We start from the raw sequence: 24,990 nt of genomic DNA, 5'->3' as shown, positions 1-24,990 counted from the left end.
TAAAGGGATTATCTATCTTTTTAAACAACAACGTCTGGTGTTGACTGTCCCTTTAATAATATAATTATGTCTTTGGTAGGCTGACCATATTTCCGCTTTAAAAAGGGAAACATATGAAAATACAAATGTCAGGGTTCTTATACAGACATTTCTTTAAACAGCCCTGAAATATGTATTTTTAATATGTGTCCCTTTTTAATGCGGCAATATGGTCACACTAGTCTTTGGTCTCTAAGATATGAATTCACACTCTGTAGAGATAAGGTTAAAGTCATGTTACCTAATTGTTTGTCGTGTGAGTTATTTGGTTCCCAAGACACCCTTATTTAAAACTCTTGGTGGTGGTAGTAACGTTAATTTGGGGTGGTGTAGGCGTAAGTAGACCAATCCCTAAAACAACTAAAACCTTGGTCAATTAGGTCTGGTTGTGATTTAAATTAATTATCTGTTATGAATAAATGAGGAAGTCATGAATATGGGAATGAGGTATTAGACTTAATACTTTATACCCAAAATCTAATTCTCTATTTTCCACTAAAGATGTCACCAGTGATGGTCTAGAAAAGGGGTCAGCAACCTTGGCACCCCATATGTTTTGGAACTACATTTCCCATGATGCTCAGACACACTATAGGTTGTGTATCATAGGAAATGTAGTTCAGAAACATCTGGGGGTGCCAAGGTTGCTGACCCCTAGTCTAGAGGTAATTTTGGGTAACACACATAGTACCCATTTCCAAACCTCCCAAAAGTTTCTTTAATCAAATGGTTTCAAGTGATTATAATTTTATCTAGTGTCAATAGACTTCAATAAAATCTGCCCAATCTCAAAGTTTGCGCTATATCATGTTCCAACATGACCTATCTTTTAAAACCCTGACGTATGTACCAATCTACAATCTGTTGTAAAAAAAAAAGCAAAGCAGTAATACAGTAGATTAGGTATACCTAATCCCCCTTGTAGTTTAAGGGTTTGACATAATTTTCTTGTCTAGTATGACAAGAATAGTCACTAAAAGCTTGTTGTAAAGTTAAAAGGAATATAATTAGATTTGTAAATAATATCAAATATGCGTGCTAATTTAACGCCCAAGTTTTTCAAAGTGGATTGACACCAATCAAATGGAGTAATTAGTTTCCCCCTATCTAGGGTTTGTGGGTCCAAAATACTTAGAATTTCAGATTTTGATACATTTATTAGAACTTTAGAAAGGTTATGAAAAGTATTAAATTCTGTGAGAAGTTGAGATATTACAAGTTTAGGATAGTCAGTTTGAATTCATTGAATATCAGTGTTTTGTCTGATTTGCTGCACTAGAACCTCTATTGCACAGGCAATAATAGAGATGAAAGAGGACATCCCTGTCTCATGCCGCTTGAAATTGGAAAGGGTTGGGATAAAATCCATTGACTAGAATTTTCGAACTATGGGTAGAATATAGCAAAAAAATAAGAGATATGAATGTGTCTCCAAACCCCAGAAAGAACTAAGTTTACCTTAAGAATTCCTAGGTTACAAGGTCAAAGGCCTTCTCTGCATCTGTAGATAAAAGAACTAAAGGTAGCCCTTTCTCTTTGGGCATAATGTATAAAGTTTTAGGCCTTGATCGTATTGTCTTTTGCCTCCGTTTTGGGTACAAAGCCCTCCTGGTCCCAGTGGATCAGATCCGGTTGAGTCATTACCAGATGATACAACCACCCTAGCACGGTGCATACTTAAATACACTTTTAAAACTGCTGTAGATTTTTTTAAAAGCATTTTTGCTAATAAATGTATGTTACAAAAATGCTTTTATTCAAAACTGAAATGCATCCATGTGGATTCCAGTTTTGGCTGGAATGTCACTTTAAATATTATCTTATTATCACAAAGGTCAGTAAGAATAATGACTCTTCCATTTCAAATCTACAATTTCATAAGATTTAACCAAGTAGCCTAAAGCTTTCTATTAGTCTTTTTTCGAAGCATAAATATATATGCATCATTCTATGTAAAATATGTGTACAACATGTTAAACATTAACAAATGAATAAACTAGAGACCCTACAAAATAATTTTGTGTTTGGTACATAACTATAAATAAGATTTTAAAGCATATTTGTCTGAAAAAAGTATGTGGGAAGATAATGTATCCACAGACCAGGAAACACAACAGAACGCAAGAATATTATTCTGCGTGAAAGTCAAGTAGACGTACTGGATTGTTCAGGGACTGAAGTTTTCTGCTGACATTTGGGGACTGTAGTCCATTGTGGAAGTTGGAGGTTATCCAGATTTTCCGGTAGTTGACTTACTGTATCTGCAGGTTCCAGGGTGCCAGGTATAGAAAAAGACAAATTGAGGTTGCTAGATTAAGTCTGATGTCTTTGTAAGCCAGAGATTTTCCATTGCGTTGAATAATGAGGATAAAGCTAAAACCCCATCTGTATTTAAATGTATGTTCCTGCAGACTTTTGGTAATAAATCTAACTGCATGTACAAAAATGCTCTTGTGTCACGCTGCCGGCGCGCTGCTACTCGCTATTGCTGTTGCCATAGACACGGCGGTGGTGACTCGTTGCTATAGACACAGGCTGTGCTTCAGAGCATGCGGTGATGATGTCATCGACACACGCTGCCTCTCTATCATGGATGCTGCTCTTCTGTACACCTGTGTGTCTTCTTTAGCGCAAATTGGTGCCTATGTATGTAACTGCAGTGCTTACATGAACTGCCCAAGTATAGGTGTCACTTAGTGTGCTCCTGGGTGTTATTGTTACTGTATGCTGGACTGTTATATTGTTGCTGACCTCTGCTTGTCTGACCACTCTGCCTATTAACCCCTAAACTGCTGGATTGATATACTGCTGCTGAACTCTGCTTGTCTGACCACTCTGCCTGTTAACCCCTAAACTGTTGCATTGATATACTGCTGCTGAACTCTCCTTGTCTGACCACTCAGCCTGCCTAACCCCTAAACTGCTGGATTGATATACTGCTGCTGAACTCTGCTTGTCTGACCACTCTGCCTGTTAACCCCTAAACTGTTGGATTGATATACTGCTGCTGAACTCTCCTTGTCTGACCACTCAGCCTGCCTAACCCCTAAACTGCTGGATTGATATACTGTTGCTGAATTCTGCTTGTCTGACCATTCTATTGGTTTACCCCTGAACTGTTATTCTGTTGAATTTCTCTTTGTTGCTGACTCCTGCCTGTTCCTGGTCCTTCTATTGCTTTACCCTGTACTGCTATATTGCCGAATTTCCTTCCTATTGTCGCTAATGACTGCCCTGCCTACTTTGAGTACTGCTTACCTCATTTTACAAACTTTCTCTGCTCTGGGATATTTCCTATCACTCCACTTGACGCCGGGATAAGAAGACTACTGGCCAAGTTTGGTTTGATAGAGGAGTATCCCACAAGCATTATACCTTGATGTGCGATAGATGGTAAAGTCTTGCTGTTTGCCCATATTCTTCTCAATCCTTATAATGTATCACTTTTACGGTGACATCTCTTGGAGGTGCTGCATGTTTAGGCAGTGGTCTCAAGGCCCTTTGTGCTCTTTCCATAATGCCATAGCCATTCATCCTGTGTGTGGCTTAACACAGGCTCCTGGGGTCAGATCTAAGGTCTGATGTTGGCATATGATTGAGAGACAGCAACTGAGATCTGATGTGGTTGTCTGGCTAAAAGAGGCAGCAGGTCCTGGTGTATAATCATATGATGTTGGTATGAGGCTGACAAACAGCAGTGGCAATGATAATCTGTGGGTTGAGGGGCTAGCATGGCCAAAGTGACAGCTTTCAACTGACTGTAACTGATTATAATGACACAAAATGTATTTTGCATTCTGCGTTCTATATGGAAGTTATTAACTATTGTAAATTATTTATATTAGGGGCCTTTTACAACAGGAATACTGATGATAACAGATCATGTGATCCTCTTCTTGAGTCTATGACCATCATAGGGTGGCACAAACTTGAGTGAACTAGGAGCAAAAGAGAAAAATATATTATATTGTTTATTGTCACTAAACATAAACATTTAAAAGGACATTATTTTTTTAACATATAAACAGAGTTTACTAACAATTAAGCATTACATTGGGAAAGATCTGTATTAAAAACAAATCTGCTTAAACCAGTTTAACTTTCATTTCTTTCCAAAGGCAGGGAGAGTCCACAACTTAATTAATTACTGTTGGAAATATCAACACCTGGCCACCAGGAGGAGGCACAGACAACCCAGCCCAAGGCTCCACATATTCCTCCCACTTCCCCTATCCCCCAGTCATTCTTTGCCTTTCGTCACTATAGGATGTTAGCAGAGAAGTGTTACAAACATTTTTTAGTCCAGTACTGCTGCCTTTGACACTGTTGACCATCCCATCCTCCTACAGACTCTCAGCTCTCTTGGGCTCTGTGACATTGCCCTCTCCTGGATTTACTTTTTTCTCTCTAACAGATCCTTCTCCGTCTCTTTTGCTGGTGACTCCTCCTCTCCATTGCCACTGTCTTTTGGAGTACCTCAAGGCTCTGTTCTGGGTCATCTACTCTTCTCTGTTTACACTTCTTCACTGGGTAAACGTTTTAACAGCTATGGCTTCAACTATCACCTCTATGCTGATGATACCCAGATCTACCTATACACCCCTGCACTCTCTCCTTCTGTCAATTCTCAATCAGTGGCTGCTTATCTGGCATTTCCTCTTGGATGGCCTCTCACCACCTAAAAATAAACATGTCCAAGACCAAATTACTTCTAAACCCCCCTCTAACTTTACTCCAGTCTCTTATTTTTTTTCACTGTTGGTGGCACCACTATCTCCCCATCACCCCAAGTCCATTGCCTTGGAGTCACACTTGACTCAAATCTGTCCTTCATTCCCCACATCCAATTGCTCTCTTCATCCTGCCGCAACCACCTAAGCAATATCTACAAAATTCATCTATTTTTGAGCTCTGAAACTATCAAACAGCTAATCCATTCCCTGGAAATTTCCCAACTTGACTACATTAATAACCTACTTACTGTCTTCCCTCTCTCCCACCTCCCCCCCTTTAATCCCTCCTAAATGCCTCTGCCAAGCTAATCCACTTCTCCCTACTCTCTCTATCTGCTGCACCTCTCTGTGAGTCACTTCACTGGCTCCCCTTTCACAGCAGAGTTAAATTCAAAATTCTCAACCTGACCTACAAAGCCCTCATAAATGCTACTCCACCCTACCTGTCCTCACTCATCAACAAATATACTCCAGCCTGGCCCCCTAAGATCCAATAATGACCTGCTCCTTGCCTCCTCCACCATCACCTCCACCCATGCTAAACTACAGGATTTCTCTTGTGCGGCACCAACCCTCTGGAACGCACTTCCTCGAGCCGTCTGACTCTACCCTAACCTGTCCTCCTTTAAACACTCCCTAAAGACCTTTTTGTTCAGAGAAGCTTATCACCCAACTCAGTAACAAATGAATTTCACTTGCCTAACAGTTGCCCTTATCTATCCTCACTAATATCATTCTCACCTTTGCAGTCCCCACCTCCTGTTTCCCATCCTCCTACCCATCTAGATTGTAAGTTCCCATGGGAATAGGGCCCTCAAATCCCCCTGTATTTGTCTGTAAAATGTTGTCTTGTCTTGTATTGTTTCTCCGTTGTACTTTTACCTTTGTACTCATGGGTTGCAGAATCTGTTGGCGCTTTAAAAATAAAGAACAATAATAATAATAATATTTTTCCTTCAAGTGTGGACTGGGGTGTTTGAGTAACCATGTAATCCTCTCAGTGAGAGTTGTGGTGAAAGCTGGTTCTAGATGACACAGGGAACGATCTCTGACCACTATCTGGAATTAAAGCTATCACCTCATTTGAAATCAGTGTTAACATTTTTCACTGGTTTCCCCTTCTTTTCAGGTCCCTGTCAGATGTGTTTGGTGAGACGGTCAGACCTTGAGATGCTGTGCCTGCTCCACAGCTTTGATCCTGGAGGGTAAGTCCTTCATTTTTCTTTTAGGGATTATGCCTAGTAGGGCTGCGAATTCCCTGAGGTTATAGGGACATTTAAATAAACAGTTCACAGTGTGATACTTTTTATTCCTCTTCCAGATATGGGGACATTTCATACCTTTTACATAAGAAGGTTATTTTATTGAGCAGTTGGGGCCAATTATATGTGCTGCTTAGATCCTTGCCAACCAGAGCACGTGTGTAAGGATTTTTTTTTTTGGCTCATGAGGATGCAGATAGATAAGGCAGGGCAGTTTTCCTACTGGGGCCATTATACTGCTACGCAGCTGATATTCAGCTTTGCTCGGTTTCTCTTCTAGCTGGGGGCGGTCTCTAGATGCACACCATGTGACAAGGGTGCAGTTTTTCACTGAGGCTGGTCGGAAGTTTGCTTCTGCGTAGTGATCAGCATACAGAGTTCGCTGCAGGCATTGGGAGAGATCCGACTTCATTACGGTCAAGCTTGTCTAGCTAAGAGGTGGTGAGTACCTCAGCCAAGGCTGAGGGTAGAGGTGCCACACTAAAAAGTTTAATTTTCACTAATGATATTGAGGCCCTATACTCGCTGTGGAGGTTTCTGATATTAACCTCTCTAAGGGTTATGTTTAAAAGATTACTGTAACAAATGCATGTTTTTATTTTGAGGAGACTATGGTTTGCCCAGCTGCACAAATCTGTTCAATCTGGTTAATTTTCTTTGCTAAAGGCCAAGAAGGGGTCTAAATCTGGTTTATCCCCTGACACTTTTATGCGCTCTGAGCCTTCTACCTCTCAGGACTCTGTTGTCCATGAGATGCCTATTCTGCATCCGCAGTCCCCTTTTAACCCTATGACACAGGCAGTGCCCCGCAGCGCACCGTTATCTCCGGCTGGAGGTAATTTTTTGCCAGCAGATTTTATTTCCCAGCTTTAATCTGCGGTATCATCTGCAGTAAATGCTTTACCTATCTCGGGAAAACGTAAGAGAAATGTTAAGCGTAGTTCCACTGACTTGGGGTTAATACCTCTATTCAGTCTGAGTTGACTAGCTTGTCTCACCTTTCTGAGGATGATCTAACCTCTGTTACATCTGAGGGTGAGCTTTCAGAATCAGAGGTATCTGAAATTAAATATCCTACTCCTGAGGAACCAAATTTTAGGTTTAAAGTTGAGCACCTTCGCTTTCTTTTGAAGGAAGTATTGTCTACTCTAGAGGTTCTGGACGCTGAGGAACCTATTATCCCTAAATTAGATAGGGTCTATGAGGAGAAGAAGGTTCCTGAAATGTTCCCGGTACCTGTATGAATGGCGAAAATTATTTCAAGAGAGTAGGAAAGGATTGGAACTCCTTTTCCCCTTCTTCAAACTTTAAGAAGCTGTTTCTGGTCCCTGAATCACATTTAGAGTTCTGGAACTCTATTCCTAAGGTAGAAGGGGCAATTTCTACTCTTGCCAAGCGTACCACTATCCCTCTAGAGGATAGCTCCTCTTTTAGAGATCCCATAGACAGGAAGTTGGAAGGATATCTAAGAAAGATGTTAACATATGGGCCTTCTATTTCAGCCGGCGGCAGCTGTGGCAGCAGTCACAGGTGCTGCTACCTACTGGTGTGATTCGTTTTCAGAATTAATTGAAGTCGAATCCCCCATGGAGGATATACAGGACAGGATTAAGGGGCCTATCTATCAAGCTCCGACTGGCGCTTGATGCCCCGTGTTTCTGGCGAACCTGCAGGCTCACCAGAAAGAGCAGTTATGAAGCAGCTGTCACAAAGACCATAACCTATGTACGATCGGGTTGATTGACAATCCCCTGTTGGCGGCCGATTGACCGCGAGTCTGCAGGGGGCAGCGTTGCACCAGCAGCTCTTGTGGGCTGCTGGTGCAATGCTGAATACGGAGAGCATATTGCTCTCCGTATTCAGCGAGGTCTGGCGGACCTGATCGGCACTGTCGGATCAGGTCCACCAGACTTTCATAAATAGGGGCCTATGGCTCTAAAGATAGCCAACTCCTTTATTTGTCATCCTAATATGCAAATTGTCCGTCTGAATGTTAAGGCTTCAGGTTTTGCAGTTTTTTTGCGTACAGCTCTTTGGTTAAAGTCTTACGGCTAGATTTAGAGTTGGGCGGTAGCCATCAAAACCAGCGTTAGAGGCTCCTAACGCTGGTTTTTACCGCCCGCTGGTATTTGGTAGTCAGTCAGGAAAGGGTCTAACGCTCACTTTGCAGCCGCTACTTTTCCATACTGCAGATCCCCCTACGCCATTTGTGTATCCTATCTTTTCAATGGGATCTTCCTAACGCCGGTATTTAGAGTCTTGGCTGAAGTGAGCGTTAGAAATCTAACGACAAAACTCCAGCCGCAGAAAAAAGTCAGTAGTTAAGAGCTTTCTGGGCTAACGCCGGTTTATAAAGCTCTTAACTACTGTGCTCTAAAGTACACTAACACCCATAAACTACCTATGTACCCCTAAACCGAGGTCCCCCCACATCGCCGCCACTCTATTAAAAATTTTTAACCCCTAATCTGCCGACCGCACACTGCCGCAACCTACGTTATCCCTATGAATCCCTAATCTGCTGCCCCTAACACCGCCGACCCCTATATTATATTTATTAACCCCTAATATGCCGCCCCCAATGTCGCCGCTACCTACCTACACTTATTAACCCCTAATCTGCCGACCGGACAGCACCGCTACTATAATAAATGTATTAAACCCTAATCCGCCTCACTCCCGCCTCAATAACCCTATAATAAATAGTATTAACCCCTAATCTGCTCTCCCTAACATCGCCGACACCTAACTTCAAGTATTAACCCCTTATCTGCCGACCGGAGCTCACCGCTACTCTAATAAATTTTAACCCTAACCCTAACACCCCCCTAAGTTAAATATAATTTTATTCTAACGAAATAAATTAACTCTTATTAAATAAATTATTCCTATTTAAATCTACCTGTAAAATAAACCCTAATATAGCTACAATATAAATAATAATTATATTGTAGCTATTTTAGGATTAATATTTATTTTACAGGCAACTTTGTATTTATTTTAACCAGGTACAATAGCTATTAAATAGTTAATAACTATTTAATAGTTACCTAGTTAAAATAATTACAAAATTACCTGTAAAATAAATCCTAACCTAAGTTACAATTAAACCTAACACTACACTATCAATAAATAAATTAAATAAACTACCTACAATTATCTACAATTAAACCTAACACTACACTATCAATAAATTAATTAAATACAATACCTACAAATAAATACAATTAAATAAACTAACTAAAGTACAAAAAATAAAAAAGAACTAAGTTACAAAAAATAAAAAAATATTTACAAACATTAGAAAAATATTACAACAATTTTAAACTAATTACACCTACTCTAAGCCCCCTAATAAAATAACAAAGCCCCCCAAAATAAAAAAATGCCCTACCCTATTCTAAAATTAAAATAGAAAAGCTCTTTTACCTTACCAGCCCTTAAAAGGGCCCTTTACGGGGCATGCCCCAAAGAATTCAGCTCTTTTGCCTGTAAAAAAAAACCATACAATACCCCCCCAACATTATAACCCACCACCCACATACCCCTAATCTAACCCAAACCCCCCTTAAATAAACCTAACACTAAGCCCCTGAAGATCTCCCTACCTTGTCTTCACCACACCGGGTCCCGATCTGTCCAGAAGAGCCTCCGAAATCTTCATCCAAGCCCAAGCGGGGGCTGAAGAGTGACGTCCATCCTCCGGCTGAAGTCTGGATCCAAGCGGCGGCTGAAGAAATCCATCATCGGGCTGAAGTCTTGATCCAAGCGGGCGCTGAAGAAGTCCATCATCGGGATGAAGTCTTCTATGAAGCGCATCTTCAATCTTCTTTCTTCCGGAGCCATCTTCTTCCAGCCGACGCGGATCCATCCTCTTCTACCGACGCCTACTCGCCGAATGACGGTTCCTTTAAATGACGTCATCCAAGATTGAGCTTGCATTCTATTGGCTGTTCCGATCAGCCAATAGAATGCGAGCTCAATCTGATTGGCTGATCCAATCAGCCAATCGGATTGAACTTGAATCTGATTTGCTGATTCCATCAGCCAATCAGAATTTTCCTACCTTAATTCCGATTGGCTGATAGAATCCTATCAGCCAATCGGAATTCGACGGACGCCATCATGGATGACGTCATTTAAAGGAACCGTCATTCGGCGAGTAGGCGTCGGTAGAAGAGGACGGATCCGCGTCGGCTGGAAGAAGATGGCTCCGGAAGAAAGAAGATTGAAGATGCCGCTTCATAGAAGACTTCATCCCGATGATGGACTTCTTCAGCGCCCGCTTGGATCAAGACATCAAGACTTCAGCCCGATGATGGATTTCTTCAGCCGCCGCTTGGATCCAGACTTCAGCCGGAGGATGGACGTCACTCTTCAGCCCCCGCTTGGGCTTGGATGAAGATTTTGGAGGCTCTTCTGGACAGATCAGGACCCTGTGTGGTGAAGACAAGGTAGGGAGATCTTCAGGGGCTTAGTGTTAGGTTTATTTAAGGGGGGTTTGGGTTAGATTAGGGGTATTTGGGTGGTGGGTTGTAATGTTGGGGGGGGGGGTATTGTATGGGGTTTTTTTACAGGCAAAAGAGCTGAATTCTTTGGGGCATGCCCCGCAAAGGGCCCTTTTCAGGGCTGGTAAGGTAAAAGAGCTTTTCTATTTTAATTTTAGAATAGGGTAGGGCATTTTTTTTTTTAGGGGGCTTTGTTATTTTATTAGGGGGCTTAGAGTAGGTGTAATTAGTTTAAAATTGTTGTAATATTTTTCTAATGTTTGTAAATATTTTTTTATTTTTTGTAACTTAGTTCTTTTTTATTTTTTGTACTTTAGTTAGTTTATTTAATTGTATTTATTTGTAAGTATTGTATTTAATTAATTTATTGATAGTGTAGTGTTAGGTTTAATTGTAGATAATTGTAGGTAGTTTATTTAATTTATTTATTGATAGTGTAGTGTTAGGTTTAATTGTAACTTAGGTTAGGATTTATTTTACAGGTAATTTTGTAATTATTTTAACTAGGTAACTATTAAATAGTTATTAACTATTTAATAGCTATTGTACCTGGTTAAAATAATTACAAAGTTGCCTGTAAAATAAATATTAATCCTAAAATAGCTACAATATAATTATAATTTATATTGTAGCTATATTAGGATTTATTTTACAGGTAAGTATTTAGCTTTAAATAGGAATAATTTATTTAATAAGAGTTAATTTATTTCGTTAGAATAAAATGATATTTAACTTAGGGGGGTGTTAGTGTTAGGGTTAGACTTAGCTTTAGGGGTTAATACATTTATTAGAGTAGCGGTGAGATTAGGGGTTAATAATTGTAGGTAGGTGGAGGCGACGTTGGGGCGGCAGATTAGGGGTTAATAAATATAATATAGGGGTCGGAGGTGTTAGGGGCAGCAGATTAGGGGTACATAGGGATAACGTAGGTTGCTGCGGTGTACGGAGCGGCAGATTAGGGGTTAATAATAATATACAGGGGTCAGCGATAGCGGGGGCGGCAGATTAGGGGTTAATAAGTGTAAGGTTAGGGGTGTTTAGACTCGGGGTTCATGTTAGGGTGTTAGGTGCAGACTTAGGAAGTGTTTCCCCATAGGAAACAATGTAGCTGCGTTAGGAGCTGAACGCTGCTTTTTTGCAGGTGTTAGGTTTTTTTTCAGCTCAAACAGCCCCATTGTTTCCTATGGGGGAATCGTGCACGAGCACGTTTTTGAAGCTGGCCGCGTCCGTAAGCACCGCTGGAATTTAGAGTTGCAGTGGCGGTAAATATGCTCTATGCTCCCTTTTTAGAGCCTAACGCAGCCCTTCTGTGAACTCTAAATACCAGCGGTATTTAAAAGGTGCAGGCGAAAAAAAGCACGCGTAGCAAACGCACCCCTTTGGCCGCAGAACTCTAAATCTAGCCGTTAGTCTGCAGATATGGTATCTAAGACCAGACTTCTTTCCTTACCATTCAAGGGGAAGATTTTGTTCGTGCCAGGCCTGGACTCATCATCTCCACAGTAACAGGAGAGAAAGGTGCCGTCCTTCCCCGGGATAAGAAGGGGAGAACTAAGGGTCTCCAAACCTCTAATTTTTGTTCCTTTCATTCAGACAAAACTCAGCGGACTCAGTCCTCCTCCAAACCTAAACAGTCTAAGAGTACTTGGAAGCCCAACCATTCCTGGAACAAGTCCAAACAGGCCAAGAAGACTACAGATAACAAATCTGAATGAAGGGCCGGCCCCCGAAGCTTAGGTTCAGGATGTTCAGGATCCCTGGGTATTAAACGTTGTTTCCCAGGGTTACAAGATGGGGCTCAAATTTCGTCCAATGGGCAGATTTCTTCTCTCAAGATTATCTACAAGACCAGAGAAAAGAGCAGCCTTTTTAGACTGCATTCGGGATCTCTTCTCCTTGGGAGTAATCGTCCAGGTGCCCTCATCAGAAAGTTCCCAAAAAGGAGGGAACTTATCGCCCAATTCTAGACTTAAAATGTCTCAACAAGTTTCTCAGGGGCCCCTCCTTCAAAATTGAGACTATCAGGTCCATCCTTCCCTTGATCCAGGAGGGACAGTTCATGACCGCAATCGACTTAAAGGATGCATACCTTCATGTCCCGAACCACAAGGATCATTTTCAGTTTCTGAGATTCACATTCCTGGACCAACATTTCCAGTTCATAGCCTTGCCATTTGGCTTAGCTACTGCTCCCAGAATTTTCAAAAGGTTTTGGGAGCACTCCTAGCAGTGGCCAGGTCTCAGGGTATCGCTGTAGCCCCATATCTGGACAATATCTTGGTTCAAGTTCCATCTTTTTCTTTGTCAAGATATCAGATGGAGTCTCTTCCGTGTCTTCTCCGAACTCACGGATGGAAGAGAAATCTAGAAAAGAGTTTCCTGTTTTCCAGTACCAGCATTGTTTTTCTTGGAACTATCATCGACTCATTATCTTTCTGACAGATCAGAGACATTCCAAGCTGGTGGCAGCATGTCTATCCCTTCAGACCACTCTAAATCCTTTGGTGGCTCAGTGCATGGAGGTAATTGGTCTCATGGTATCCTCCATGGACATTATTCCTTTTGCTCGATTCCATCTCAGACCTCTACAACTATGCATGCTAAGGCAGAGTAACAGAGATCACCTAAACCTGTCTCAACAAATTGTTCTGGACAATCTGACAAGAGACTCTCTCTCTTGGTGGTTCTGTTAAGATCACCTGGTCCTAGGCATTGTGACTATGGATGCCAGGCTCTCAGGCTGGGGAGTAGTTTTGGGTCCCAAGAGGACTCAGGGGACGTGGTCCTGAAAATAATCTTTTCTTCTGATCAATATCTTGGAGCTTCGGGTGATTCACAATGCTTTCAGGGCATGGCCCCAACTCTGTTCTGCCCGGTAAATAAGATTCTAATCAGACAATCTAACCTCGGTGGCTTACATCAACCACCAGGTGATACTAATAGCTAATAGCACCATCGTGGCCACAAAGGACTTGGTTTGCAGATCTAATAAGAATGTCCTCCTCCCCTCTGTGGAGGCTACCTTGTTGTGCGGACCTTCTAACCCAGGGTCCTTTCCTACATCAAAATCTTGATTCTCTGAGACTGACTTTGTGGAAATTGAACATTTAGTCCTATCCAAGAGAGATTTTTTGGATAGTGTGATAGACACTTTGATCCAGGCTCACAAGCCAGTTTCTCGCCATATTTACCACAAGGAACATAGTCTTCCATGGCACAAGGTGAAGGTTACCCGAATTCTATCTTTTCTCCAACATGGTTTGGAGAAGGGTCTGATCTCGGCCCTGTCGGTCTTACTGCACAAGAGATTAGCGGATCTTCCGGATGTGCAGTCCTTTGTTCAGGCTCTGGCTAGGATCAGGCCTGTGTTTAAACCTGTATCTCCTCTTTGGAGCCTCAACCTTGTTCTTCATGTTTTGCAGCAGGCTCCGTTTGAGCCTATGCATTCTGTTAAACTTAAGTTTCTATCCTGGAAGGTTTTGTTTTAATTGGCTATTGCCTCTGCTCACAGAGATTTCTGCTTTACAGTGTGATCCGCCTTACATTATTTTCCATGCCAATAAAGCGGTTTTATGTACTAAGTTAGGTTTCCTTCCTAAGATAGTCTTGAATCGCAACATCAATCAGGAAATTGTTGTTCCTTCCCTTTGTCCTAATCCCTCTTCCTCGAAGGAACGTTTATATCACAATCTGGATGTTGTACATTTCTTAAAATTCTATCTTCAGGCTACTAAGGATTTTAGGCAAGTCTCTTCCTTGTTTGTGTTATATACTGGTAAGCACAAGGGTCAGAAGGCCACTGCGACTTCCTTATCTTTCTGGCTGATAAGTATCATCCGTTTGACTTATGAGAAGGCTGGACAACAGTCGCCTGAGAGGATAATGGCTCATTCCACTAGAGCAATTTCTTCTTCCTGGGCTTTTAAGAAAGAAGCTTCTATGGATCAGATTTGTACGGCGGCTACCTTTTTGTCCTCCCATTTGTTATTCATTCAGTGTCCTCTGGAGCTTAGGTATTGGTTTCCAACAGTAATGAATGAAGTCGTGGATAAGATTCAAAAGGCTTTTCAATGTGTGTGTCCCTAAACTGTAAAACATTGAACATTTTTCTGACAAAAACAAAATTTATGCTTACCAGATAAATTCCTTTCTTTCCTGGCGGGGAGAGAATGCATTCGATTTCTGGACATTGTAGGTAAAGCTCCAGATGCTCATGTGGGCAGTAAAATATACGTTCTTTACTACAAATAAAAGCACAAGGGTGATAACATACAAAAAAGTGATAGAAATAAATGCAATACAATAAAAACAAAAATAAACTATATAAGCGTGAATAAGTCTTTTAATCTTCAATATAATCCAAATAGCGTGTCAAAGGAATAAAAACCAAACTTTCAATTCTTTGTGTACTCCCAATGAATCTTAAAGAGAAATCTGATATAGTGTAATACTTCAAAAAATCAAATAAGTGCAATATGTAAAAGACACATACACTTTAGAGAGGTGCTATAAGCTCATGTACTGTATATGACGGTCCTGATTCACAACGCTGTCAGGATCAGCAGCTAGGGATCTGATGTAAATACTCTTAGGAGCTGATACACAGCTCTGGATGAATCACAGTCTCGGTATAAGCCACCGAGTCAGCAATACAACAATACAGGAACACTTGGTAAAAAAGTGAATTTTAATACAAAAATACATGAAATTAAAAAATATATATGCCAGTATGAAGTCACTTTGGGGTAAAGTATATACATACTATTCCATACAAAGGGGCATATTTATCAAAGCGTCAACCAAAAATACGCTGGAATTCCGCGTCGTAATTTTTGCGAGATTGATCCGCCGTAGTTATCAAAGCGTCAAGATCGGCAAATGTTGAAATTTGTGACGTAATATACGATCCCGCGATCTCAATCCGACGCACATTGATGCGAGTTTTAAACCCGTGGAATTTGAGCGGAATCATGTTCATTAGCCCTCCTATTCGACACTATTTGAAGCTCTAACGAAGTTTCTACAGTTATGCTCACGTTTTTTCCATCCTGGTTTTTCGCGTCTTTTCCAGCGTACCTAGTTTTCAATCGCCACCCTTCAGGTCACGGATGCCATAAAACTAAATGGGAGTCTGAAAACACAGAAAGCTTATGTTTGATGCTGCGAAAGAATGAAGTATATTACATAATAAAAGTAAATAAGAAACTTTATTAAAATGGTATACACTTTCTAAATCAAACAATATTATTGCTCCACATTTGGTACACTAGTAGATATATGGATAAAAATGAAAAATACATTACTACTTATGGATTATGTTACAAATTTGTCTCTCATTACAAAGCAAGGGGACAATATTATTTCTATATATTTGTTGCAAAGTTTTGCCCCAAACTTGTCACACTAATAGATACAGAGATAAAAATGAAATAAATACACAACATAATATAGCTAACTTCCTTTTTATTTTTTTGAAAAATCTATGTGCACCATGTTTAAGCCATGTAATACAAGTCCTACTCTCCACTTTTCGCAGCAATTATGACGCAAACTCCTGAATAACCCACACACTAGTGAATTTTTCCACCACTTCTGATTGGAATATGCATAATCACATGATTTATGACATCAGCCAATCTGATTCAAATACACATTATAAACTATCACTAACGCATCAAATTGCTCGATACTTCTGTCATTGATCACTCATCAGAACTTGTAAGTGCCATTTGTTACACTGTGTATTATACTTTGAAAGCATGTATATGAGAAATAAGTATTAAAGATAAACATTGATGCTGACATTAGGACACACAGTGTAATATTTTAGACAAGGATTTTAAAATTCAAATTGATGTTTGATTTAATATAATCTTAAACGGATAGCTCAAAGGGATAGCCCACCTAACTTTAAACTTTCATGAATCAGATACAGCAGAAATTAAAATCACCTCTTTACTGGCATGCTATTTTCAGTGTATTTCTTCCTTCTCTTGAATTTCTTTCTCAGTAAGAAATGTCATCTTATATGCCAGCCCATTTTATAACACCTGTGAAGGGGTGTTTTTTTAAAAATAGTTTGCAATCAAGAGGGGTTAGACAGGTGCAGAGAGAAGCCTGGTCCAGCTATTAAAGGGACAGGAAACCCCAAAATATTATTTCATGATTTGGATAGAACATACAATTTTAAACAACTGTCCAATTTACTTCTATTATAAAATTTGCTTAATTGTCTTGTTATCCTTTGCTGAAGGAACAGCATTGCACTACTGGCAGCTAGCTGAACACATCTATTTAGCCAATCACAAGAGACAAATGTGTGCAGGCACCAATTATCAGCTAGCTCCCACTAGTGCAAATTACATTTTTACTTTCCTATCCCTTTAAAATATCCATAGATTGCAAATAAATACATATGATACCCTGATTACATGTTATATTTGCAATTATTCCTGCTCATAATAATAATACATTTACAATATATACATATAGTGGTATAAATAAACACAGAGATGTGTTGACAGACAACATTGTTTAGAACAAAAAAAGGAACTTAGGGACAAAATATTTCATAACACATATATATATATATATATATATTTTGTGTATATACATACTAAAATATGTATGTCCAATATAAAAAAGAATTCTAATAATTCACTCTCCACTTTTCACCAAATATGTCGCTACTTGCTATATTCGCAATTACACTATATACAATAATGTGCTAAAGAGAAATGTGCTTGTTCGTGGACAGTTATGAAATGGTATAAATAAAGTTGGGAAAACCCCGAATAGTGGAAACATCGATGACTTTTAGTTAACACCAGTCCGATGCTCTTCGCACCGTACTTGAGGCGCATGTTTTTTACGGCTTTTTTGATAAATAAGGAGATTGTATTCAGATCCGCAGCCGCAATGTTTGGCAATGTTTGGCGAGCGTATTGACCCCCTCGAATGCAGCATAGACGCTTTGATAAATATCCCCCAAAGTATCAAGTTTCTAGAAGCAGGATGGCTCCAGACTGAGACGATCAGTGAAAAAGTCAAACTGATACAATGTAACTCCCTCTCACTGTGACGTCACTGATGAACAAACAGGATGTACATTTTGCCACGTGGCTTTTTCAAGGGTGAGATCCAAGTGTTCCTATACGGTCCTTTTTATACCATTTGATTTCAGTCCAAAAGTTAAAGGTGGTATTCCACCAAGGGAATAATAGACAATTTCACATCTGATACAATATATATCAAGGAAAATAACCAACATACATATACTTATACTAAAAATATATAATAATATTCATAATATTCATAGCAATCCATAACAATTTCTACAGTATTTAAAACCTTTATTCTTACTTAGCCAATTTATGGATTTTTTTATCTCTATCTTTAAGAGAGCTCCGAATTTAAAAGATCATCTCACTAAAAGTTATATTAGAGATAAAAAATCTATAAATTGGCTAAGTGAGGGTAAAGGTTTTAAATACTATAGAAATTGCTATGGATGTAAACATCTTAAAAATACCACAAAAGGGATAAATTAATTATATTCCCAGAATCGGAAAAAACTGATGAACTGATAACATATAATAGCAAAAATGTAATTTATAGACACCTAGATTACAAGTTTTTCGCTATAGAGGATGCGAAATAAACGCAACAAAAGCCGCCTTGTGTATGCGATATGGTGGTGATGAGCTCTACACCGCACAAAATCCAAGGGCTGCTTTGACGTGCTTCTGCATGCTTTCCCCATAGACATCAATGGGGAGAGCATGTTAAAAAAAAAACACCAGAAGCGCGAAATGGCGATCGCCGTAACGCAAAACCCCATTGATGCCTATGGGGAAAAGAAAGTTACGTTTAAACCTAACACCCTAACATATACCCCATGTCTAAACACCCCTAATCTGCCACCCCCGACATCACCGACACCTAAATAGAGTTATTAACCCCTAATCTGCCGCTCCCAACATCGCTGCCACCTAAATAAAGTTATTAACCCCTATTCCGCCTCTCCCCTACATAGCCGCCACTCTAGTAAACTTATTAACCCCTATTCCCCCGCACCCCAACATCGCCCACACTATAATAAAGTTATTAACCCTTATTCCGATGCTCCCCAACATCGCCACCACTAAATAAAGTTATTAACCCCTAAACCTCTGGCCTCCCACATCACCGCCACTAAATAAACCTATTAACCCCTAAACCGACAGCCCCCACATCACAAAAACTAAATTAAACTATTAACCCCTAAACCTAACAACCCTCTAACTTTATATTAAAATTACAATATCCCTATCTTAAAATAATTAAAAACTTACCTGTGAAATTAAAAAAACCTCAGTTTAAACTATGGGGCATATTTATCAAAGCATCAACTGAAAATACGCTTCACTTCTGCGTCATATTTGTCGCAAGATTGATCCGCCATAGTTATCAAAGCGTTAAAATCGGCAAATGTTGAAATTTGTGACGTAATATACAATCCAGCGATCTCAATTTGACGCAGATCGATGCGAGTTGAAAACAGTTGTATTTGAGCGGAATTCTGTTCATTCGCCCTCCTAATCTACACTATTTGAACCTCTCACTAAGTCTCAAAAATTCTACATTTACGCTCACGTCTTTTCCGACTCAGCGTACCTAGTTTTCAATCTGCCACCCTTGAGGTTGCGGATACCATAGAACTCAATGAGAGTCGGAAAACACAGAAAGCTTATGTTCGATGCTGCAAGAGAATGAAGTATATTACATAATAAAAGTGAATTAGAAACTTTATTAAAATTGTATACCCTTTCTAAATCAAACAATATTATTGCTCCACATGTGGTGCACTAGTAGATATAGGGACACAAATGAAAAATACATTACTAATTATGGATTATGCTACAACTTTGTCTCTCATTACAAAGCAAGGGGACAATATTATTTCTACACATTTGGTGCAAAGTTTTGCCCCAAACTTGTTGCACTAATAGATATAGAAATAAAAATTAAATAAATACACAACATAATATAGCTAACTTCCTTTTTATTTGTTGGAAAAATCTAAGCGCACCATGTTTAAGCCATGTAATACAAGCCCCACTCTTCACTTCGCGCCAAATTTGACTAAACACTTTTCGCACCAATTATGACGCAAACTCCTAAACAACCCACACACTAGTGAATTTTCCCACCACTTTTGATTGGAATATGCATAATCACATGATTTATGACATCAGCCAATCTGATTCAAATACACATTATAAACTATCACTAACAAATCAAATTGCTTGATACTTGTGTCATTGATCACTCATCAGAACTTGTAAGTGCCATTTGTTACATTGTGTATTATACTTTGAAAGTATGTATATATGGAATTAGTATTAAAGATAAACATTGATGCTGACTTTAGGACACACAGTGTAATATTTTAGACAAGGATTTTAAAATTCAAATTGATGTTTGATTCAATATAATCTTAAAATGATAGCTCAAAGGGATAGTCCACCTAACATTAAACTGTAATGATTCAGAAATTAAAATCACCTCTTTACTGTCATGCTATTTTCAGTGTATTTCTTCCTTCTCTTGAATTTCTTTTTCAGTAAGAAATGTCATCTTATATGCCAACCCATTTTATAACACCTGTGTAGGGTGGTTTTTAAAACTAGATTGCAATCAGGAGAGGTGCAGAGAGAAAACTGGTATGTGCAAGGATATGTACAAATTCTAGCATTAATAATAATAAAAAAAAAATAAAAAAAAAAATATGACTTCTAGAAATACAAATACACATTAATTTATTTGAAAGTATTATATAACAAATCAATATAAAAATAACTTTTTAGAGATATTGTTTGTTGAGGTATAAATCAATCTATTTCTTGGACATTATCAGATGAAAAATAAAAGATTAGCTTTAGAGAAATGTCCTTGTTCATGGACAGTAATCAAATGGTATAAAGTTGGGAAAAACCTGAATAACCGCGAGATTGATGACGGTTAGTTAACAACAGTCCGATGCTGTTTGCAACGTACTATTCAAATCTGCCATTAGAATTTCAGTAGCTCTCATCCTATTGGCTGATTTGAACAGCCAATAGGATTTCAGTAGCTCTCAATCCTTTTAATTTAAAAAATCAAATCAGCCAATAGGAATGCAAGGGATGCCATTTTGAAACAGCTCCCTTGCATTAAACATTCAGTGTACGGCGGCGACCGTATGAAGAGGATGCTCTGCGCCGGATGTCTTGAAGGATGGACCCGCTCCACGCCGCCGGGATGAAGATAGAAGATGCCGCCTGGATGAAGATAGAAGACGCTGCCTGGATGGATGAAGACCTTGCCTCCTGGATGTAGACCTCGCCGCCTGGGTGAAGACTGCTCGCCACCTGGATGTCCAGACTTCAAAAACTGTAAATAGATCTTCGGGGTTAGTGTTAGGTTTTTTTAAACTTTTTTTGGGGTGGGTTTCTTTTTTAGATTAGGGATTGGGCTATCTTAAAAGAGCTAAATGCCCTTTTCAGGGAAATGAAAAAGAGCTGAATGCCCTTTTAAGGGCAATGCCCATACAAATGACCTTTTCAGGGCAATGGGTAGCTTAGGTTTTTGTTAGAGTTAGGTTTTTTTATTTTGGGGGGTTGGTTTTTAAGGGCTATTGGTAGTTTATTGTATGCTAGGTTTTATTTTTATTTGGGGGGGCTTTTTTATTTTTATAGGGCTATTAGATTAGGTGTAATTGTTTTTATTTTGGCTAATTTTGTTTGTTATTTTTTGTAATTTAGTGTTTTTTATTTTTTGTAATTTAGTATTTTTTATTTTTTGTAATTGTAGATTTAAATTATTTTAGTTGTGTTAGCTTTTTTTAATGTGTAATTTAGTTTATTTCATTTGTAGTTATTTTAATTTTAGTGTAATAGTAATGTTAGTTTAATATATAGTTTAAACTTAGGTTTTTTAACTTCACAGATACGTTTCTTTTTTAAGATAGGAATATTGTAGTTTAAATTTAAAGTTAGGGTTTTGTTGGGTTTAGGGGTTAATAGTTAAATTTTGTTTTTTGCGATGGGGGGTCTGTTGGTTTAGGGGTTAATATGTTTATTTAGTGGTGGTGATGTGGGAGGCCAGAGGTTTAGGGGTTAATAACTATTATAGTGGCGGCAATGTCGGGGAGTGGTGGAATAGGGGTTAATAAATTATATTAGTTGCAGCAATGTTGGGAGCAGCAGATTAGGGGTTAAGTTTAATTTAGTGTTTGCGATGCAGGAGTGCCTTGGTTTAGGGGTTAATAGGTAGTTTATGGGTGTTAGTGTACTTTGTAACACTTAAGTTATGAGTTTTGTGTAACAGTTTTGTTGCGTAAAACTCATAACTACTGGTCTCAGATTGCGGAACGGATTGTGTCGGTATAGGCTGGAACGCAAGCATTTTAGCCCTTACCGCACAACTTGTAAAGGCAGCGCTATAGAAATCCAATGCAAAAACCTTATTTTTTTGAGTGCGGGACTGACGTTGCATTTCAAACTAAACTGCTTGCGGTAGACCTATACCGACTATACTCGTAATGGCCATTTTTCAACGTTAAAACCGGAACGCAAAACTTGTAATCTAGGTGTTATTAAGATGTGAATGTAATTTGTTTTATATAGGAAAAACAACCAGATTTCTGAAAAAAAGAATTTACGAACATGCATACAATATAAAAATTGGTAGTACAAAGCACCCAGTATCATTGCATTTTAAAAAAACATCATAATCAAGATCCTAGTGGCTTATCATTCATGGGAATTAAAAAAAATTGTCCCTAATTGGAGAGGCTCTAATACTGATGGCAAATTATCAAAGCTTTTTTTAGTATATGTATGTTGTTTTTTTCCTTGATATATATTGTATCAGATGTGAAATTGACTATTATTCCCTTGGTGGAATATCACTTTTAACTTTTGGAGACTGAAATCAAATGGTATAAAAAGGAACACTTGGATCTCACCTTTGAAAAAGCCATGTGGGTGTGTTGAAACGTACATCGGGTCTGTTCTTCAGTGACATCACAGTGAAAAGGAGTTACATTGTATCAGTTTGACTTTTTCGATACACTGCTTACCCGATAGTCTCAATCTGGAGCCATCCTGCTTTTAGAAACATTATACTTTGTATGGAATAGTATGTATATATTTTACCCCTGAGTGACTTGATACTGGCATATATATTTTATAATTTTATTTTATTTTTTTATTAAAATTTGCTTTTTTACCAAGTTTTCCTGTATTGTTGTATAGCTAACTCTGTGGCTTATACTTAGACTGTGATTCATCCAGAGCTGTGTATCAGCTCTTATGAGTATATACATCAGATACCCAGCTGCTTTTATCGCTGATCCTGACATCGTTGTGAATCAGGACCGCCATATACATGCGCTTATAGAAGCTCTCTAAAGTGTGAGTATGTGCCTTTTACATATTGCACTCATTTGAATTTTTGAAGTATTACACTATATCAGATTTCTTTTTAAAATTCATTGGGAGTACACAATGAATCGAAAGTTAGATTTTTATTCCTTTGACACACTATTTGGATTATATTGAAGATTGAAAGACTTGTTCACGCTTATATCCTTTGTTTTTGTTTTTATTGTATCAATTTTTTTAACTATACATAATTAAACATAGAGGACTAGATTACAAGTGTTGCGCAATCAATATTTTTAACTAGAGCATCTAAATATAGCCAAAATGACTTTTAGTGCAGAAAGCGATAAAAAATATATTTGGCGCAAAGAAGCCGTATTGATTGTGCTTGAGTGATGTTAACTCACAATAGTGCTGATATTTTCATTCTCCACTTGCCATATAGGCCAGAATGGGGAATGTAGTATCAAGGTTAATTTTCTTTTTTTTAATAGACGTGTTTTTTAGTGTGTAATACTTTCTAAATAAATTTCTTATCTCTCATTTGTTTTAGTTTTTATTAAATTGTATTGCATCAAGTGGTTAGTGTGTTACTGGTATACAAAAAACCCCCAGTTATCACATGAATTTCAAAAGTACTGCCAAGGGTGTTGCAAAGCAAACATTTAGCTAGATTACAAGTTATGCGCTCTATAGGGAAATTAGCGAATGCAAGAAAAGTTGCGTTACTGAACCCCCTTTAGCGCAGCCATTTCAAGTTTTAAAAAACGCGGCTTGTGCGTGCGATATGGTGCTTTTAAACTCCATACCGTACCAAAAACATGTTCTGATTTGACGTTCTCTTGCACGCTTTCCCCATAGATATCATTGGGGAGAGTGGGTCAGAAAAAAGTCTAACACCTGTGATCGCGGAAAGAAAAACTCCGTAACGCTGCCCCATTGATGTCTATAGGGAAAACAAAAATAACGTTTAAACCTAACACCCTAACATAAACCCCACATCTAAACACGCCTAATCCGCCCCCCAACGACATCGCCAGCACCTACATAATGCTATTGACCCCTAATCTGCCGCCCCCCATATCGCCGCCCCCAAAATAAAACTATTAACCCCTCCTGATGTCGCCGTCACTATACTAAAGTTATTAACCCCTATTCCCATGCACCCCAACATTGCCCACACTATAATAAATCTATTAACCCCTATTCCTCCGCTCCCCGACATCTCCACAACTAAATAAAGCTATTAACCCTTAAACCTCTGGCCTCCCACATTACTAGCACTAAATAAACCTATTAACCCCTAAACCGCAACAACCCAACCTAAATTAAACTATATTAACCCCTAAATTTAACCCTAACGTAACCCTTAACTTAACCGTAACCCTAACCCTAACACCCCCTAACTTTAACATAATTAAAATAGAGCTAATATAAAGTTACAATTTTAACTAAATAATTCCTATTTAAAACTAATTACATACTTACTTGTGAAAAAAAAACCTAAGCTAGCTACAATATAACTAATAGTTATATTGTAGCTATCTTAGGTTTTATTTTTATTTCACAGGTAAGTTTGTATTTATTTTAACTAGGTAGACTAGTTAGTAAACAGTTATTAACTATTTACTAACTACCTAATTAAGATAAATACAAACTTATCTGTAAAATAAAACCTAAGCTACCTTAGCTTACACTAAACCCTAACATTACAAAAAATAAAAACACTAAAATTACAAAAAATAAAAAACATACCATTACAGAAACTAACAAACGAAATTACACAAAACAATAAAAATGATTCCTATTCTAATTCCCTGTAAAAAAAATAAAAAACCCACCCCCAAAATAAAAAAAAACCCTAATCTATAATAAACTACCAAGGGCCCTTAAAAGGGTCTTTTGGGGGTCCCTTAAAAGGGCCTTTTGTAGGGCATTGCCCTAAAGTTAATAGCTCTTTTGCTACAAAACAAACACCCCCTAACAGTATACAAACCCCCACCCCTCAAACACACAAAATAAAAATAAAACCTAATCTACC

At 38.6% G+C, this 24,990-nt stretch overlaps 1 protein-coding gene and 1 long non-coding RNA gene across 3 annotated transcripts in view; one reads left to right on the top strand and one right to left on the bottom strand.

The window, feature by feature from the left end:
* Window positions 1-24,990, top strand: part of LOC128647790 (receptor-interacting serine/threonine-protein kinase 2) — a 248,823-nt gene that overhangs the window by 52,273 nt on the left and 171,560 nt on the right. The window lies entirely within an intron of this gene.
* LOC128647808 (uncharacterized) overlaps window positions 3,887-24,990 on the bottom strand; it is a 161,683-nt gene continuing 140,579 nt past the window's right edge. Inside the window, exons 2-3 of the long non-coding RNA XR_008400419.1 lie at window positions 14,678-14,783; window positions 3,887-3,977 (exon numbers count right to left, since the gene is read on the bottom strand). This is a non-coding gene — a long non-coding RNA (uncharacterized LOC128647808). The remainder of the gene's footprint in view (window positions 3,978-14,677; window positions 14,784-24,990) is intronic.

Source organism: Bombina bombina, chromosome 1 (assembly GCF_027579735.1).
Source record: "Bombina bombina isolate aBomBom1 chromosome 1, aBomBom1.pri, whole genome shotgun sequence".
Classification (NCBI taxonomy): Eukaryota; Metazoa; Chordata; class Amphibia; order Anura; family Bombinatoridae; genus Bombina; species Bombina bombina.
This window is presented reverse-complemented; position numbering and strand designations above follow the sequence as displayed.